Here is an 18,475-nt window from a genome sequence, read left to right as displayed (position 1 = left end):
ACTCCTGACCTCAGGTGATCCACTTGCCTCGGCTTCCCAAAGTGCTGGGATGATAGGCATGAGCCACCACTCCTGGCCTGCCTGAGTTCGTTTTAAAGTTAGCTTTTTTAAAAAAATAAGTAGGAGTAAGTGCACTATAAAATAACAATTAAAAATTACAGTTTAGTAAATAAATCATTAACATACTTGTTTTTTATTATCATTATCACATATTATGTACTGTACATAATTGTATATGCTATACTTTCACACAACTGGCAGTGCAGTAGGTTGTTTACACCAGCATCATCACAAACACAAGAGTAATGCTTCGTGTTAGGACGTTACCACGGCTATAATGTCATTAGGCAACAGGAATTTTTCAGTTCCACTATAATATTACAGTACCACTGTCACACATGCAGTCTGTCTTTGAACAAAACATTTTTATACATTATGTATATATTATATGCAGTATATGACTATATATAATTATTGTAGGTTTATGGGAGATAAAATCTTGTCATTTTTTATTTACTCTCTTCTTCATCCGAACTACTTCTGCCCACAGTGTACTTCATTAGAACTATCAGAGTAGTCTCCTAAAATCTTCATTCCATCTCTAATCCATTCTCCATGCTGCTGCCAGACGGTGACCCTGATTGTGTCACTCCCCCACTGAAGACACAATGATCATCACGGCAATGTCCAGAATCTTTAGTGAAGCCATTTTCTTCTAACCATGTCACTAAATACCACTGTGTTAGTTCTCATCTCTGTCCGTTTTGTAATTCCACATCTTCTACCCTTTTTCTCTTTCTCTACTCCCCATTCTATCCAACCACCTGGAGAACATACTCAAGGCTGAGTTTAAACATTTTTCTTTTATGAGAATTTCAATGACTCAATTAGAATTAGCCACTCCCTTTTCATAAATATATTGACATAGTATTGCGAACTGAATTGTGTTCCCCTGAAATTCACATGTTGAAGCCCTAACTCCCAGTATATTAGGAAGCGGGGTCTTTAGGAGGTAATTAGGTATAGATGAGGTCATGAGGGTAGGGCCTGAATAATGGGATTAGTGTTCTTATAAGATGAGGAGGAGACATCAGAGCTTACTCTCTCTGTCACGTGAGAATACAGTATAAGAAGGTAGCCAACTTCAAGCTGGGAAGAGGGCCCTCAATAAAAACCTGACCATGCTGGGACCCTGATATTAGATTTCCAGCCTCTAGAACTGAGTGAAATTTTTGTTGCTGTTGTTGTTCTTTAAGCTATCTAGTCAATGATATTTTGTTATAAAGCCCAAGCTGGAGATAAGTAGATAGATACATAGCTAGGTAGTTAAATAATACAGATAGCTACATAGATACTTAGATATAGAGATATAGAAAGAGATATATTAATAGATATGCTTATAGTATTCCCAGTGCCCAGGATACTCTAGAACATAGTTGTGAGGTGGTAAATACTGGTAGGTAGGTAGGTAGGTAGGTAGGTAGGGGAGAAGGGGGAAGAGGGGAAGGGGAGAGGGAGGGAGGGAGGGAGGGAGGGGGAAGGGGAGAGGGAGGGAGGGAGGGAGGGAGGGGGAAGGGGAGAGGGAGGGAGGGAGGGAGGGAGGGGGGAGGGGGGAGCAAGGGAAGGAAGGAAGGAAGGGAAGTAAGAAGGGAGAAAATGAAGGAGGGAGTAGGTAAAGGGAGGAAAAAACAATAATTTATCTAAGGCTTAATAGCTATGTTATCTTGAAAGCTATAATGAAAAACATATTCATTTGACAGCATTATGTACAAAGATGCTTCTAATGATTTTGCTCTGTATATGTCAGTTCCTCAGAAAAGACTTACACATCTTAGAATGTGACAATTCTCTGATTTATAGCTTCTATAACAATAAAAACAGTATTATTATCCTTAGTATGTATCAGGTACTATATTATATATTTTATAATGTGCCTCTTTAATCTTCAAAAAAAGCATGCTATTAGGTACTATTAGGTAGTAGTAGGTACTATTAGTACTACCACATTGATTAAAAATTTAAAACTGAAGTTTTCCCATAGCAAGTGATAAAAGAGATACAAAATCAGATGTTTTGCTTCCCAGCTTTATGCTCCTAAAATTTTGCTCTAAGTTCACCCACTTGATCACTTTGATTTCCAATCTTTCCTTGACTTTCCAGCTGAAAATGGTCCACTGCATTTCTATTTTCTGGGTGCCAAACTACTGTTCCTTCTGCCTTCCTCTGCCAACAAGTCACAATTACAACTATACTTCAAGCTGTGCTTTGGGAATTTGAAACATTTCTTTACTTTGAGCACACTCTTCAAAACATGTCATGTTTTGCACATCTAGCTAATACATATTTCCACAAAAGTCTAGACCAGAGAAGTCACATTCTGTCAAGCATCTCAATAGACTAAGGAATTAGGGCATGTGTTCATTTGAAGGAAGAACATAACATTCCATACATTAGTAATGTGTAGATATTATGTATACAATAGGAATCGACAGATAGGAGAGAGAAATAAAGAATTTGTTGAAAGGATATCACGAATTTCTTCACTGATTCATTTATTCAACAAGCTTTTTCTGTATATTTGATAGCTGGTGCTAGGTGTTATGGATTATTAATGGGAAGATCAGAAAAAAGTATAAGGAAACCACAAGAGGCTAAGAAATCCAACCTATTCCTCCAGTCTTTCAGATGTCCCTGTATTTCATGCAGGTAGTACATGCTTAAGGCTACTGATGAACAGTTTGCTTCACAATATTATGTAGCAATAAAAACTACTTTTAAACTAAGTGAATCTCTATTCTGAATGACCTAGTGTGTTTTATTGCTCATGTCAGAGTCTAGCTTTCTAAAATTCTTATATGTTTGGTTGAAAGCATTTTCAGTATTCCAGGATATTAAGAAGAGTGTATGCCATTTATACTATTTTAACACTTTAAATGGGAATATGGACTAATAATGACTTAATATCTCTTCAATATGATGGTATAATACAGTGGCCAACGTGTCACAATAATTCACAAAATCATTGCAAATCAAAAACTCAGATTCAGAAACGGTTAAAACAATCACTGTAAACAATGAATCAGAACATAGCAATGAATGCAGTAACTCTACTTTATATTAAAATATTATCAACTTCATTCTGAACAATGAGAAATATTATAGACTTGAAACAAAAAGAATAAAAAATATAAAGAGAGTTTACAGGCAAGTTACAAAAATAATTATAGGTTTAGAAATTCTCTATCTTGGGAAAGATTCTGTGAGCTGAAATTTTTCAATTGAAGAACCAAAGGTTGAAAAAATATTTATCTTTTTTCAAGTATGCAGTATTTAAAACAAAGGATGCAGCAACTATTTTCTAATTCCTAAATGACAGATTCAGCAGATATATAAATACATCCACAGCATTGGCCTCATTCTCCTTTTTATCAGCATAGAATTTTGTCCAAATCCAGTTTCTTTCTACTATATGATACATTCATAGACCAACTTCATGAGCTCAGCAGTGGAGGAAAAACAATGTTGAATATGACAGATGACTGCAAGGAAGCCACTTTGATGGGAGCAGCAGGGTTGAAGGCAGGATGGCAGAGTGATGCCAGGTCATGGAGAACTTATCACATCCAGGAAGCCCAAACTTGAGCAGCAAATGTAGTTTAGTAAATAAGTGAATTCGCAAGGGTAAAGAGGACAGTGCACTCAACCAGAAAGATGGTTGTAGCTGTCCCACTTTGCCGTAATTGCAAAGTAGCAGTCCCAACAGCTGATGCTGGACTTCCAACAGAGTTAATTTAAAATACAAAGTACTTTTTAAATTTTAAATCTTTGTCAACATTTAGAAATTAGAAATAAAGATGCTAAAATTTCTGCCTTCTTTCAAGATTCTGACTACGTGATAATATTGTCTATCGATTTCTTGCCATTCTGAAAAGACAACCAGCATCCATCTTTTACAAATTGGGGATAAACTAAATCTAACGGCTCTATTCTGACAGGTGGCTCTCTAATCTCTCCTGCCTGGCACCTGAGGGCGTTTGAGTTTGTAATCTATATTTAGAATCTATTAGATTTGCCTTACATTTTAGAAGGAACAGCTTTGACACTGATATTTTTAAATCATTTAATTGTTTCAGCAAGGGAGAGTTATTTGCATTTGCTTATTATGATGATCAAAAGATAATACGATAGGATTTTGAATAACTGCTATTTTCATTTCTTCAATTAGAAAAAATAAAGCATTTAAAAAACTCAGAATAATGGTCACCTGTGGAGAAAGAGGAACGAGAAAGGGATGAAAGGTAAGTTTTAAGTTATATGTTATATTTATTACATTAAGTCAAGCATATGTGAGAGAATTTTATATCAATTTAATTTGCTGATTTGGTACGCAAGAGACATTTTATTATTTTTTACTTTAAAAAAATTTCAAAACGTGATAAATGGATATACAGATAGATAGAGATAGGTAGGTATATAGAATTCTGAAAATATATTTCTAAACTCCCTTAATATATTATCTCTCAGTGGAAAAATGCTCAGCTGGAATCAGTGAAATCATTGTGTGTTTTATCAACAATTACATGTTCAAATACTTAGAAATGCTTTCAATTGATTTTTTTATTTTAAAGTGATTTTATTTGTATTTTATTTTTAACTGACAAAATAATTATATATACATATATTTATGGGGTACAATGTGATGTTTTGATACATGCACACATTGGGGAATGATTAAATCACGGTAATTAACATATCCCACATTCATCACATACTTACTTTTTATGGTGAGAACATTTAAAATTTACTTTTAATAATATGAAATACATAATACATTATTATTAACTATGTAGTGACCATGCTGTGCAGTGGATCATCTAATATAACCCAGCAATCCTACTTCTTGGTGTACATCTAAAGGAATTGAAATCAGTATGTTGAAGAGATATCTGCACTCCCATGGTCATTGTAGCATTATTTATGAAGGTCAAGATACGGAATAAACCTAAGTGTCAATGGATGAATGGAAAAAGAAAACGTGATTTTATATATATATATATATATATAAAACCATATGATGATATGATGTCACTTAAATGTGGAATCTTAGTCAAACTCATAGAAGTAGAGAGTGGAATGGTGATTACTAGGGTCTGGGGAGGCAGGTGGGAAGAACAGGGAAAATGGAAATCATGATCAAAGAGCACAAAGTTTTAGTTTCACTTGATTTTTTACAATCTACAAAAGAAGTATCGGCCGGGCACGGTGGCTCAAGCCTGTAATCCCAGCACTTTGGGAGGCCGAGACGGGCGGATCACGAGGTCAGGAGATCAAGACCATCCTGGCTAACACGGTGAAACCCCATCTCTACTAAAAAATACAAAAAAAAACTAGCCGGGCGAGGTGGCGGGCGCCTGTAGTCCCAGCTACTCGGGAGGCTGAGGCAGGAGAATGACGTAAACCCGGGAGGCGGAGCTTGCAGTGAGCTGAGATCCGGCCACTGCACTCCAGCCTGGGCGACAGAGCCAGACTCCCTCTCAAAAAAAAAAAAAAAAAAAAAAAAAAAAAAAAAAAAAAAAAAAAGAAGTATCATTTTATATTTGTAGCAAGTTAGCAAATACATTTGGTTGTTTTTGTTCTTTGTTTTTTTGAGACAGGGTCTCACTCTGTCATCCATGCTGGAGTGCAGCAGGGTGATGATGGCTCACTGCAGCCTCAGTCTCTCAGGCTCTGATCTCCCTCTCTGGCTCAAGCAATCCTCCCACCTCAGCCTCCTAGGTAGCTGGGACTATAGACACATGCCACCGTGCCGACTAATTTTTTTATCTTTTGTAGAGAAGGGGGTCACACTATGTTGCCCAGGCTAGTCTTGATCTCCTGGGCTCAAGCCATCCTCCTACCTCAGCCTCACAAAGTGCTGGGATTACAGGCCTGAGCCACTGCGACTGGTCAAAAACATCTTATTTTTTTTAATGTCCTTTCTCATACATAGCCGTGAATTTTATTTTCTGGAATTCAAATATTTACAAAAACTATAGCTTCTTATATTTAGGAATTCATTCAAATACCACACTATTTTCTTTTTTAAAAATTTAAAATCTTCAGTAGCAGCAAACCCTCCCATGCTTAAGTTTGTCATCAAGGCCATGTTCCCTGACTTTTGATGGTCTAATATTATGTCCATCACGTATACTTTATTTCAATCAGTGGTTTAGTGATTAAAACATTTCTAAATAACCGAAGTCCAATTTAAAGCTTACTTCAAATATTATTGGACTTACTTTTCTTAATTTTAACTCTTATTCCAGATATTAAGGATAATTTTAAATAACTTACCCTAGATATATATATCAAGAGAGAGATGTTTAATCTAAAACTCTGAGCTCAGAGAACAACTAATTTCAGGTTTGGAATTCATCCTGATCAAATATATCTTTTGAGGTCAATTTGCGATTCCAGACTAAGAGAAAAGGAACACAAAATAAAAACCATGAAGTATCATTTAAGCTATGAGGACCCCAGAAGAAAGTGAACACTCTCCAATATATTTCATATATTTTAAAGATATATATATATATATCTTTAAAAATCAGCTTTTACCAAGTATATAATGGGAAAAGGTACTGGACTTGAGTCCCAAGAGGTAGACTTTAACCCTACCTCTCTCACTGACTATGGGACCATCGTTATTGGATAGTTGCTGGATCACAGTCACTGAGTCACTTTACATCTGTTTCCTCATTGAGTAAATGAAGTTCCTAACATCTACCTACATGTTTGGCATGTGCTAGGCATTTACCAAATGTTTAGGGAATCTAAATCTATTCAAAAGGAAGCTACTTGTGAGACTCAAGGAAAACCATGTGAAGCCCAAGTCTGTAACAAATGTTCTCCAGTAAATAATTCACAAACCATGAGAAATTATTAAAGACTTACGATAAATTTTCCCAATATCCAGAGTCAGTCTCTTCATTTGAATTAATAAGTAGCATCAAGTTAATAGGAAAAGTTGTTTGGTTTTTAATTAAAATTCAACACCAATAAGCAAAACAATCTGTGAAGATAAAAAATTATAGCACATTTAAATTTTCTTATTCCTTGTTATGGTGAAAAGCATACCCCCTCCAAAAATAATTATCACACAGATCTATTTTAGAAAAGATACTGAGAAGCAATATGAAAAAATTTAAAGCATAATGTTTCAAGTCAGAGTTATGCAGGAAGCCTGAACAATTTTGCAAAATATTTTACAAGGAGATCTAGGGCAATATCAAGAATAGGAGAGACATACAAGTAAGTAGGGAGGAAAAAAGGAGAGAGGGTGAAGTTCAGGAAAATAATAGACCAAACATCTAAAACCCCAAGAGCTGTAATATGGTAAACAAAGACAAGTATGCTGATGCTATAAGATGGCATCTTTCTAAAATATTGAAATGTAACTTAGGATATAATTAATTCATTCACACATTCATTCATTCAACAAATAGTTCTTGATTACTTAATATAGTTCAGGCACTATTCTAGACACTTGGCACACAGGGATATGGGAAGTGTCTTGGGCAGTGAGTATTAAAATTGGCATCAGGCCTAGGGAGAGAGGCTGGGAAATCAAGAACTTATGAACTTGAAGCTAAAGGTAGCAGCATCTTCAAAGCCAAATTACTAAGAGCTCTAGTATCCTCTGTATTCCTCAGTATGGTTGTGTTCTGGAATATTCCAAGTGACATTTACCTATATTTGAACATATTTTAAAGTAGAAACAGACCTCCTTGTAGTTAGTAAAGTGATAGAATTAGGGAGTAATCAATGAGAAATCCCAAGAGAAGGTAAGTCATAGATTCAGGTTCTATGCTTCATGATCCAGCTATCAGGACCCCACACCCCCACTTCTATACCCCATCAAGCACATTCTTCTTCCCAGTTCATTTCCCTCAGATATGCTCTCCTTTGATCATACAACGAATTGATTTATACAACTGTTTATTTTGTAGAAAATTCATTATTTTCTGTTTTTCAGGCTTAATTTTTCACTAGTTAACTCTTTAATATTTTTCCTTGAATATAAAACCAATCAAATTGCTTTAACTTTTACAGCCCTCTGAGGGGAACCACAGAGTTTTGAGAGCCCACAATTCGTCACCTACAATAAGCTTATCTATGTGTCACTGACTCATGTATTTCCCAGAATTTCATGAAGCCTTCTTGCAGCAATCAACAAATAACTAATTCATATTAGTTCTATCTCCTACTTTTGGAAGTATCCTACATTTGTTTCTATCTCCTTCTGATTATTTCTGTTTTCCTACTAGTTTTTTTCTCCATCTGTTCTAAGAATATCTTTCCTGTGACCATTTTTTAAAGAATTATAAAAAGGAGGGTGCTGAAAATGAAATCTTGGCATTAGATTTCATTCTCAGCACACTTCTTTTTGTAATCTGCACTTCCACACACTCTCATAGTATGATAGCCTCAACAAACCTCTACTTGCTGATGACTTCCCATTTTTGAGAAAATATACAAGATGAGTCTAGAGCATCCTGGGGTACCAGAAAGTAAAGGAGGGGACATGTGAAAAAGACAAAGAAGCTATACTGCAAGAACATCCAGTGGCTAAAGCTAAAGCAATTATAGCAGTAAAATAATGTAAAATAAAATATTATATTGCAAAGTATAAAATATTTTATCCATGTGTCCATGGTCATACATATAAATGAGTAAATAAGGAAAATATAATTCAATTGGTATATTTGGAGCAAAAACAGATCCCTGGGTGTCCCCTAATGATTGGAATTGGATCAGTGGTATGAAAGTCTATTACCAACAACTGGGCAAACTAATGGATTCTAAAACTTTCAAGGATGGTCTCTGACATCACCCAGGGTCCATTTTCCCTACCTATTTGTCCTCTAGGATAAAGAGATCGGTACGTAATTTAACTTAAGAAGAAGAAAGCCCAGCCCTGATTCAAGAATTAAAATGCAAACTATGCTAGAATCTGGATTTCTTCTCTCCTCTGGCTTCTTCATGTTGTTTTACAAGAGACCTGAAAAATAGGGAGAATCCTACCTGCCATCATTGAGATATTCTCATCTCATTCTCAATGATAGATGAAATACTGCTAAAGCCAGAGAACTCCTCAACCAAGAGGCTCGTGAAATTGGACACTGGTCGTTTGGAATAGAGCTGCATTAGAGATAATACTGGACTCCTAAGGAGCAATGTGTGCTCTTTCAGGGTAAGGACTTTGGACTTTGAACATCCTTGCAAGCCTCTCTGAGATTCTTTAAATATTACTAAGAGTATCTGGGAAGTAGACAAAGAGAATTAACTTCCTTGTTTATAAATATGTGAAAAAAGAGGACTTCTCACCTTTGGTGAGCTGCCTTGAGTATGCCTAATACTTCACTTGACAATTTCTGAATTAGAAGCCTCTATTCCTAAGTGCTTAGTAATTAGATACAAAACTGATGAAGGAATTAGTATGTAAAAAAAAAATTGCATATGCTACTATTTACTGTCAAAATGGTTATTACATTCATTTCCCCAGACTATTACAAACACTGAAGAGAATTTTCAGCCCAAAATATGTATTGTTTAAAATCTGAGCTCAGCTTTACAATTGAATTCTAAAGCTAAACTTACGAAGCTTGAACCCACCAACTATAAGAAATTTTGGTTGACTCTCCACAGAAGCAGCTGACAAAATGGTCTCAGTGATTAACCCACTCTGCTTTAAAACTGGCTGACTTGGCTGATAAAATGGGATCTTCAAAAGGTATCTGGGTCAGAAGTCACATATCGTTTAATTATGGCGTATGACTTTACACCTTGTGTCTGGTAGCAGCAAATCAACATGATTTGCTGCCATAAACAATGCAATGGCAATAAAACCTCAAATTACCTGGATGATTTACTAGTTAGACTAAAAGCTTTTAACAGTCATGGCCTTATGTGCTAACCACTCTACACATCAGCTCCTAATTGTAAACAAGAAAATTGTGTCTGTGAGTTAAGAAAAGCCACTGTAATTAAGCAATTCTTCTGTAGAGGAAAAATTAAAAGATACATTCTAGGATGACTTCTGTACTTTACCTGATCACAAGAATCACCTAGGACTCTTATTTAAAATAGAGATTCCCTTAGAAAATCTCCTGACAGGCTGCTTGGGTTGGGACCAGGATTCTATATTTTTAGCAAGTGTCCCGGGTGATTTTATTATGAAAAAAGTTTGAAAAATACTTCTCGAGTATACTGTCTATTTTTCTATTAATTTCTCAAATTGCTAATTTTTAATTTCTCTACCTCTTCATGTTTCTCACACTACCCTGGTTCACTAGGCTGAACACCTAGGACCTCCACTGTAGTTTATGCCTGAAGCTCCTGGCATTTTGAAAGACCAAAATAACCTCCAAACTAGGCTCTCTCTAGGCTCTCTCTCTAGGCTCTCTTGCAGATGCCAGACTAATCTTCCAAAAATACTTCTATAATTATGTTAATCCCTTGATAAAGAAAATATTTAAGAATACAGCCAGTAAGAGTGCAGGCTTTGGGGTAGATTTCCTGAGTTTGAATCTTAGTTTCACCATTGACTTGCTAGTGCTACAAGGATAGCAAGATATTTAACCTCTCAGAGTTCTACTCCTACTCTCTTCACTTGTAAAACGCAAAGAGCAGTGGTGCACAACCCTTAAAACTGCACTGCTGATTACATGAAATAATCTATGAGTGTTGCCCCAGGTTCTGACACAGACTAAGTAGTCAATAAATATAAGCTATTATTATTATGTAGGGATACAATAGGTTGCTCTTTTTCTTATTCCTTATGTGTGATTCCCTAGTCAGTCAGAGGCACCTGCTTTGCCTTCGTGAAATCAGAATTATAAAGCAGGAATAAAAATTAAAAGAAACTGCTAGTGATCAATTATTGTTCTCGTTGCTGTTTATTTGACTTAAAATAAACTCTCACATGTGCGTGGTGGCTCATGCCTGTAATCCCAGCACTTTGGGACGCTGAGGCGGGCGATCAAGAGATCAGGCGATCAAGACCATCCTGGCTAACATGGTGAAACCCGGTCTCTACTAAAAATACAAAAACTTAGCCCGGCATGGTGGTGGGCACCTGTAGTCCCAGCTACTCGGGAGGCTGAGGCAGGAGAATGCCATGAACCCGGGAGGCAGAGCTTGCAGTGAGCCGAGATCGCGCCACTGCACTCCAGCCTGGGCAACAGAGCCAGACTCCATCTCAAAAAACCAAAACAAAACAGACTCTTGACCAGGTGCAGTGGCTCACGTCTGTAATCCCAGCACTTTGAGAGGCCGAGGCAGGAGGATCACTTGTGCCCAGGAGTTTTAGGCCAGCCCTGGCAACACAGTTAGACTCTATCTCTACAAAAATAAAAAATAAAATTATAATTATAAAATAGATTCTTGAACCCACGTAAAAAACAAAAACAATGTTCTCAATGTGCAGGAACCAAGATTATTGAGGAAAGAAAAGACTCCTGAGAATCAGAAAGGAAGATCTTGAAAGAATGAGAGCACAGAGTTCAATGTCATAAAAATAGATTTTAAAAAGACTGGAGGGAAACCCTGACTATCCTACTCAGGCAAGGATATATGAGAATCAACTGGACTTAGGGGAAAGGAGAATTCAATGGAATAGGAATTTGTAGGGTATCTGTGGAGCTTGAATGAGATGGCAAAGACAAGACGTGGGGACTCCAGGGAGGGCAGTGGAGTCACAGCTATAGCCTGCCAAGCATTGTCAGACCAGCAATAGGGTTAGGCAGGAGGGAGCCAGGCAAGCCAACTGTCCAGCCATCCCTATGATAAGGAGCCCTGCTAGCTGTGCCTTTGTAGCTGCCTGGTGGGGGCCTTCTATCAGCAGCAGTCGGCCTGTCTCCCACAGAACTGTTGGTCGAAATATCCTCCCACAGCTAGGAATTTGCGGGGCTTCATCCAAACTCTCCCGTGTAGACTAACATTTTTCAACAGTCTATAACATTCATAAGCTTTCCAAAACAAAGGGTTGAGTCCTTGGAGAAGGGGTAGAATAGAAAAGAAATACTAAACAATTATGCTTGAGCTAACAATAGTAAAACCTACACTAACTACATTTTATTATTACGACAATTGTTATTGCCTCTTATGCCCTGTCTAGCCCAAGGCCTCCATAATCAGGACTCTAGGGTCAACTATTTTATATTACTTCCCTCTCCTCTCTCAGCGTAAGTCATCCAACCAAATCCAATCATTCTTGTAATGTCTGTACACCAGACTAATGCCAATTGATGGCTCTCAATTTAATTACATGATTTCTGCTATTGCTTCTTTGTCTATTCAAAACCTACTCATTTTCAATGTCCAGCTTAAATCCAATTTTCTCCACAAATTTTCTAGAACCAGTCCAATCAACTCACCCATCTCAAAGTCACTATTATTCTTATTTAAGTCCTTAAGTATATATTGCCTTATATCAGTCCCTCTTTGTATCTTTGTATTTTGTGCATTTTTCTCACCTCTTCAAATAGAGATTCATAGTTGTTAAAGACTTATTTTTCCTGTGTATGCCACACAATGCAATTCCAAATTTTGAGTCATATTGTAGGTGCCAAATAAATATCTGATCACTGAGAAGATGTTCTAAACATTGTAGGTCCATAAACCATGTGAAATATTTATTTACCTATATACTAGCTATACATTTCAAAACTGATGTACAAAATTATATCAACATACTTTTGATGAGAACTAGAAGGTACAAATGCTAAATTTTATGAAGGAAAGAATCTGTAAATCCAATATATTTCTGTGTTTCGTATCAAAATGTGTTACATATGTTTTTTCACTTTCTTTCCATAGGCAAAAATCAGCAGAGGTGTTTAAAAAGAAGTTAAAAGCATTTTCTGACCTACAAAACTCCCTACTAGCCTTTCTGTTATTCTAACCCATCCTTTATTCTATTATTGGTACAACAGAGTCTTTAACATACTAAACTTTTCACAAAATATTAAGAAAATTAACATAAAAATACTAATAAAATAAGATTTAGTAATATATGCTAACAATGTGTCTTCCAGGATTAATATCTGATTCCATTTACATATTAGACATACCTTTGTGGGTAAGTCAACGACCAGGGAAACAAAGGAAACCTTAATCCAGTTCTTCTTTCAGAGGTTTTATTTTTATTTTCCTACTTCTAAACAAAGATAAACTTTTCTAGAGTTCCTCTGCAAACTCCATCTCATTTTCCCTTCTTCATATCCCCAAATATGAAGAGGAAAATGAATGTGGTAGTGGTAATTGTAGTTGCTCTGTGTTGAGGATTTGATTCCAGGGTGCCCATTCTCACCTGTCCTGGTTGTCCAAGTTTACCTAATTCTAATGGTAAGATTGTTGCCACTGGTCAGGAGTATGGAATATTTTAGTAATGTCAATCTCTTTAAATTTACCCAAATCAAGTCAACTGCATATAGTTTTATCAAAGAAAATCAGGCAAGCTTATGTAATCTGTTTATATGTGTTGTAATGTCAGAATACCTTATAAGAGGGTAGACTTTCAATGATAGAGAACTTTGTTTCAACTGTACTTTGATCATAGTCGTGTCAAAACACAAACACACACACTGTGGCAGCCATGGAGATGTGCTACACATATCTGTCTTCAAGAAAAAAACTTGTTTTTCAGCTTCAAGAAATGCAGTTACATACAGCTTCCAGATGTTACTGCCTTCAGTGTCTACCTCAGCTTTCCAGCAGAGGCCACGCTCTTCCCCCACATCCCCCAGCCAGTGATTGAGTGTGCTGCAGGTACCAGGACCTACTCATTTCTGCCCAATGTCAGACTCCCAGAAGGCCTCTTTGATCTAGAGCCCCCTGTTGGTTTGTCGGATACTGACTCGCATCTGCATCACAGCCTGAGGCTCTTCCTGCCCTATCTCGCTCCCCTTCCTCTGGTTTCCTTTGCAGGTGTAAGATTGACTTCCTCCTCCCTTTGTCTTTCATGGGCATTACCTCCAATAATCTTCTTGGACTGCTAATTGTCTCTCAGCATCTTCTCCTTCAAAGGACCCCAACTGATACACACACCAGTATTTAACATTTTACCTTATAGTACTTGAGTTAAAAATGTGTGTATAATATTTTTACACACACATATTTACACATAGTCTCATGTACAACGTGAAGCAAAATGAGTACTTTTTGGTTTTTAGGGCTATCTAACTCATCTCAACCTTTATGTAAGTTACTCCTAAATTTATGACGCTTTTATTAGGAAAGAAATTATGTCACCTCAACAGAAACTAGATCATAGTGTTCAGATCTGGATAAAGGAAACACAATAAGCAAACACCTTGCATTATACAGAAGAAGGTCTGCAGAGTGTTATTTCTTGTAATCACTAGCTATTTTTTAGGTTTTTGTTGTTGTGTTTTTGTTTTTACTTTTGTAGGTAAATATGATGCAGTAGATTTTCATTATGTTCATAATAAAAAAAATATATTTATTCCCATAGGTCCCTACTGAGAAAATTATTCTTTTTGCTCTGAGCTATAGCCATTGTTATTATGAGAAAACTGAAATATACAATATTAAGACAGTTCTGTTCTTCATAAATAGCAATTATTAAAAATGACACAGGAGAATTATGCACTGAACAGAGATCTTGATTAGAAACAGCTATTTTAAATAGAGTGATCAAACTAGATATTTTAAATAGGATGATCAGGGTAGGTGATCAGGAGAAACGTAGTCAAATGAATGTTGTCCTTCAAAGCAGTCATTTTGGGAAAGTATAAGTCATTCTGATGAAGTAATTTTTGATGAGATAGTTTTGTATGTCACTTTGGGATTTAGTTTACAAAAATGTTCAAGACGACAAGTAACATTACTATATATTTACACATTTTTTAAAAAATCCTCAATTATCTGCTATTCTCAAATATCTGTTATCATAACCCTTTTTTTTGGAGTAGTTCCCAAGTAGTTTCAAAAATGAAATACCCCTTCAAAGAGTGAAGATATGCCACATTGGAAGACATGTTTAAAATACACAGTTTCCAAAACAAATCTTAGAGGAGGAATTTCAGAAGTTTCAAACAATGGCAAAATCACTTAAATGAGTTAATACTTCCCAATTATCAAGTTTGAAGGGACAACCTGTATGGTTTTTTCCTCTGCTAACATTTAATCTTCTTACCTCTTAGTGATGAACCATTTATTTTCAGACTCCACTCCAAATATTTAGAGCACAATTTTTCCAAAATACTGTTATTCAGAAGATGTCTAAGCCCTTGAATTTACAAACAACAGTCTATGAATCTGTGCCAAATTTGGTCCTTTCTTAGAAGTAACATTATTTTAAGATTCCCTCTATCATTGGGCTAACACAGGAGTAGATTGTCAAATCAGACTAACATGAATCAGAGACTTTAACTAGTATCACAATCTACTAAGTAATTTCAAATAAAAGGATCAGACAACAGAGAAAGGACTGGGATGTCAAAAATGGCTCCTGAAGCCCTTCTTTGTTGGGTCTGGAATGCCCTTCGTGTTAAGAAGGGATGAGGTCTCTAAGGGAGGCTCAGAGGATTTCATAGCTTAAGAGACATTCTCCAAGCCTGAAGCTCGTCTTCCTAGTTTTGTTTGCCATAGGTAATGCTTAGCCTGACATAATACTGAGGGCATTTTAGAGATAAGGCTTTTCCTTCTACCAAATATCAATCTTTTTTCCCTAGAGTCTAGTCCGTGAAAAGAAGCTCCCTTAACTCCTTCTTCCTGATTACTTAGCATAATGTTAAGAGAGGGAAGAAAAAAAAGAAAACTCTTGAAATACAGTCTTCCCATGGTGTTACCAGATCTTGAGGTATGTGATGGGGAAAAAAAAAAAAACAAACAAACAACAACAAAAAAAAACAGTTGATACACATCAATTAACCAAAGATGGTAGGGAGAAACTCTGTGATTACCAGTGGTCTGGTAAATAAAAATCACTGTCTGAGTACATAAGCCAATAATGTGTTAATAATCTATGACAGACTGTGGTTCATCAATAAAAATGTCAGCCTAATATGTCTGGATGTCAACATGTGTCACTAAAAAACTTTTATAGCAACGTCTACTCTTATAGCTATACTGGATATTAATAAGAAATAGGAAGTTATTTATCTCATTGAAATCTTGCGAAATTTCTTGCAATGACTTTTAAGTTCCTATAAGGTCTGTTCAGACAACACCCAAAATTGTTCTTTCTCTGACTTTATTTCACTTATTCTATTCTGGCCACATGTACCTCAAAAGCATCTTGCGCTGCCTGTTTCCCTCTGCATAAACTGCTCTTCCTCTGAACATGTGCACAGACACTCCCTCGGGCATTTTTCAGATGGAATTTTCTCGATGGACCTACTTTATCATATTTCTTAAAATAGTAACCCATTCCTATTCTCAATTTCACTTAACTTTGCTGTACTTTTTTGTGCATTGTACTTAATACCTTCTATTATATCTTAAAATTAACTCACTCATTTTATTTTTGCCTCCATCAATAGAATATACATCAATATATATATATCAGACACTTGAGACAGTTCCTGGCAATAATAGGCACTCAATAAATACTTCTTCAATGAATATGTCTGAAGACAACAATAATACAATAAACACAGAGATGAAAAAAAGGAAGCACTGAAGAATTTTGAATCTAGTTGAACAAATATAAGAACATGAAATGTTCAGTAAGTAACTAAATTTAAACAGTAGTTTAAAATCATATAGAAGAGGGTCGAGATGTCAAGGGTTCAATGCATTGATCTCAATCTATTTGTGATAAAATAAGGCAGCTTAGAATGAAAAGTAATACGTAAGCCATGTGAGTGTTTTGGCTTGGTTCTAAATCCAAGCTCTACCACTTCTTATCTAGATGAATTGATCAAGCCCTTTGATTTATCTTATCCTTGGCTAATTTATCTATAAAATAGGACAATAATGCCTGTTTTACAGGTTTCTTGGGGCTGCTCAGATTAGATAGTTCATATAAAGTATTGATCCTATCAAATGATTTAATAAAATGGTGACATCGTTAAGATTTTTGGAAAGAAATACAGAGCGAAAAGATCTCACTATCTAATGCCGCAACATTTTATAGACTTATTTATGAAGAGTGGTAACTCCTTTACTTTGTTCATAAATAATCTCTCCACAAAACAGAAACTCAACTACATTTGTAGTTTAAATTTAGTCCCATACCATAACTTAAAAGGTCATGCAATTTCTATTAATATTTTTATTAATAAAAATATTTAATATTCCATATAGCCATCCTCTTTTCTGTTTCTAACAGGCAAAAATGTATGACTTACATATCCTTGGGTCACAAACAAGCAAGGATATCCCTTATTTCATGCAGACACAGTTTCTTGGGGCAATGTCCTGGTCACTGCAGCTCTAATGGCCTTTGATAACCCAAGCTCCCCTTGGAATCCCCATGGTTGGCTCTTGGCTTGTGTCCTCATCATTGACCACTGACCCTTGAGTGTTTACCATCTACTCCATCCAGCCTCCTAGCCTGGAATTTTCCACCTGCCTCTGCTATGGGGTCACCTAAACTCACCAGAAGCTTCCTGATACAAAGCCAGCTGACACAACATACGGAGAGTTAACTGGGTACTCACTCTATCAGACTGTACACCACTGTCCTCTAAAGTGAGTTTGTTATACCTTCTTGGTACAAAGTAAGTTAACCATATACACTATACCAGTTTGTCTAAAAAATGCTGGGTTTTATGATCTGGCCCAGTATGATTTCTTTTACTCTCAAAAATGCTGCATTCTGGATAGCACATTGGATTGTCACCCAATAAATGGGTGAGCAGTAAAAAGGTCCTTCTCTTGCTATCCCACTTACTTATCTAAAATACCTGTGCCCAGCACCACTCCTTGAAAGACAAAAGCACAGAGAAAGAAATTAAGATGCAAAAGCTGGGCTGCTTAACTTGCCTCCCTGAGGTCCTCCTCTTCTCTCCTCCCTCTTCCAGACTCCAATCTCCAGCTGAGCTTTTATGATAAACAGAAGTATTTCTTCCACATTTCAGAAGACATCTATGAGCTAAGTCCTTCAGGCTGGATTGCTGGTATAATAATGAAGTAGGTAAACAAATGTTGCTGAATTCCTTCTGTAAATAATAGCCTAGCAAAGTCTGTACTATTGCATAATCTTGTTTTTGCATGTGAAAAGCTAACATTTGGCTGTATGCCTTGCTTTGCCAGGGCTTACTCTGCCTACTGGGTCATATTCCAGGGGCTAAGACTATAATACCTGTGTTACCCACCTTAAAGAGTTCCCTTTTATTAATTTCCTCTTAATGACTTTTTCTATCTTAGATCAATCCAACTGAGATCTCTTTCAAAGAGATTAACTTCAATTACTTAAATCCCAAAGGTAAGAAAGAGTGCTCCCTACATTATAAAGTGAGTATGT

General features: G+C 36.3%; 1 long non-coding RNA gene across 2 annotated transcripts; it reads right to left on the bottom strand.

Moving 5' to 3' along the window:
- Positions 1–1,592: 1,592 nt before the first annotated feature.
- Positions 1,593–18,128, bottom strand: LOC106998436 (uncharacterized). 2 transcript variants are annotated; one of them, XR_013417527.1, is made up of 4 exons: positions 17,995–18,128; positions 6,934–7,051; positions 6,334–6,457; positions 1,593–4,264 (listed from the first exon to the last, which is right to left on the bottom strand). It is a non-coding gene; the product is annotated as an uncharacterized LOC106998436 (long non-coding RNA). The 2 variants fall into 2 exon arrangements; XR_001444890.3 differs by lacking the exon at positions 6,334–6,457.
- Positions 18,129–18,475: the final 347 nt, after the last annotated feature.

The sequence above is a fragment of the Macaca mulatta genome, chromosome 5, assembly GCF_049350105.2.
Source record: "Macaca mulatta isolate MMU2019108-1 chromosome 5, T2T-MMU8v2.0, whole genome shotgun sequence".
Lineage (NCBI taxonomy): Eukaryota > Metazoa > Chordata > Mammalia > Primates > Cercopithecidae > Macaca > Macaca mulatta.
The sequence above is the reverse complement of the archived record's forward strand: the minus strand, read 5'-3'. Positions and strand labels throughout refer to the sequence as shown.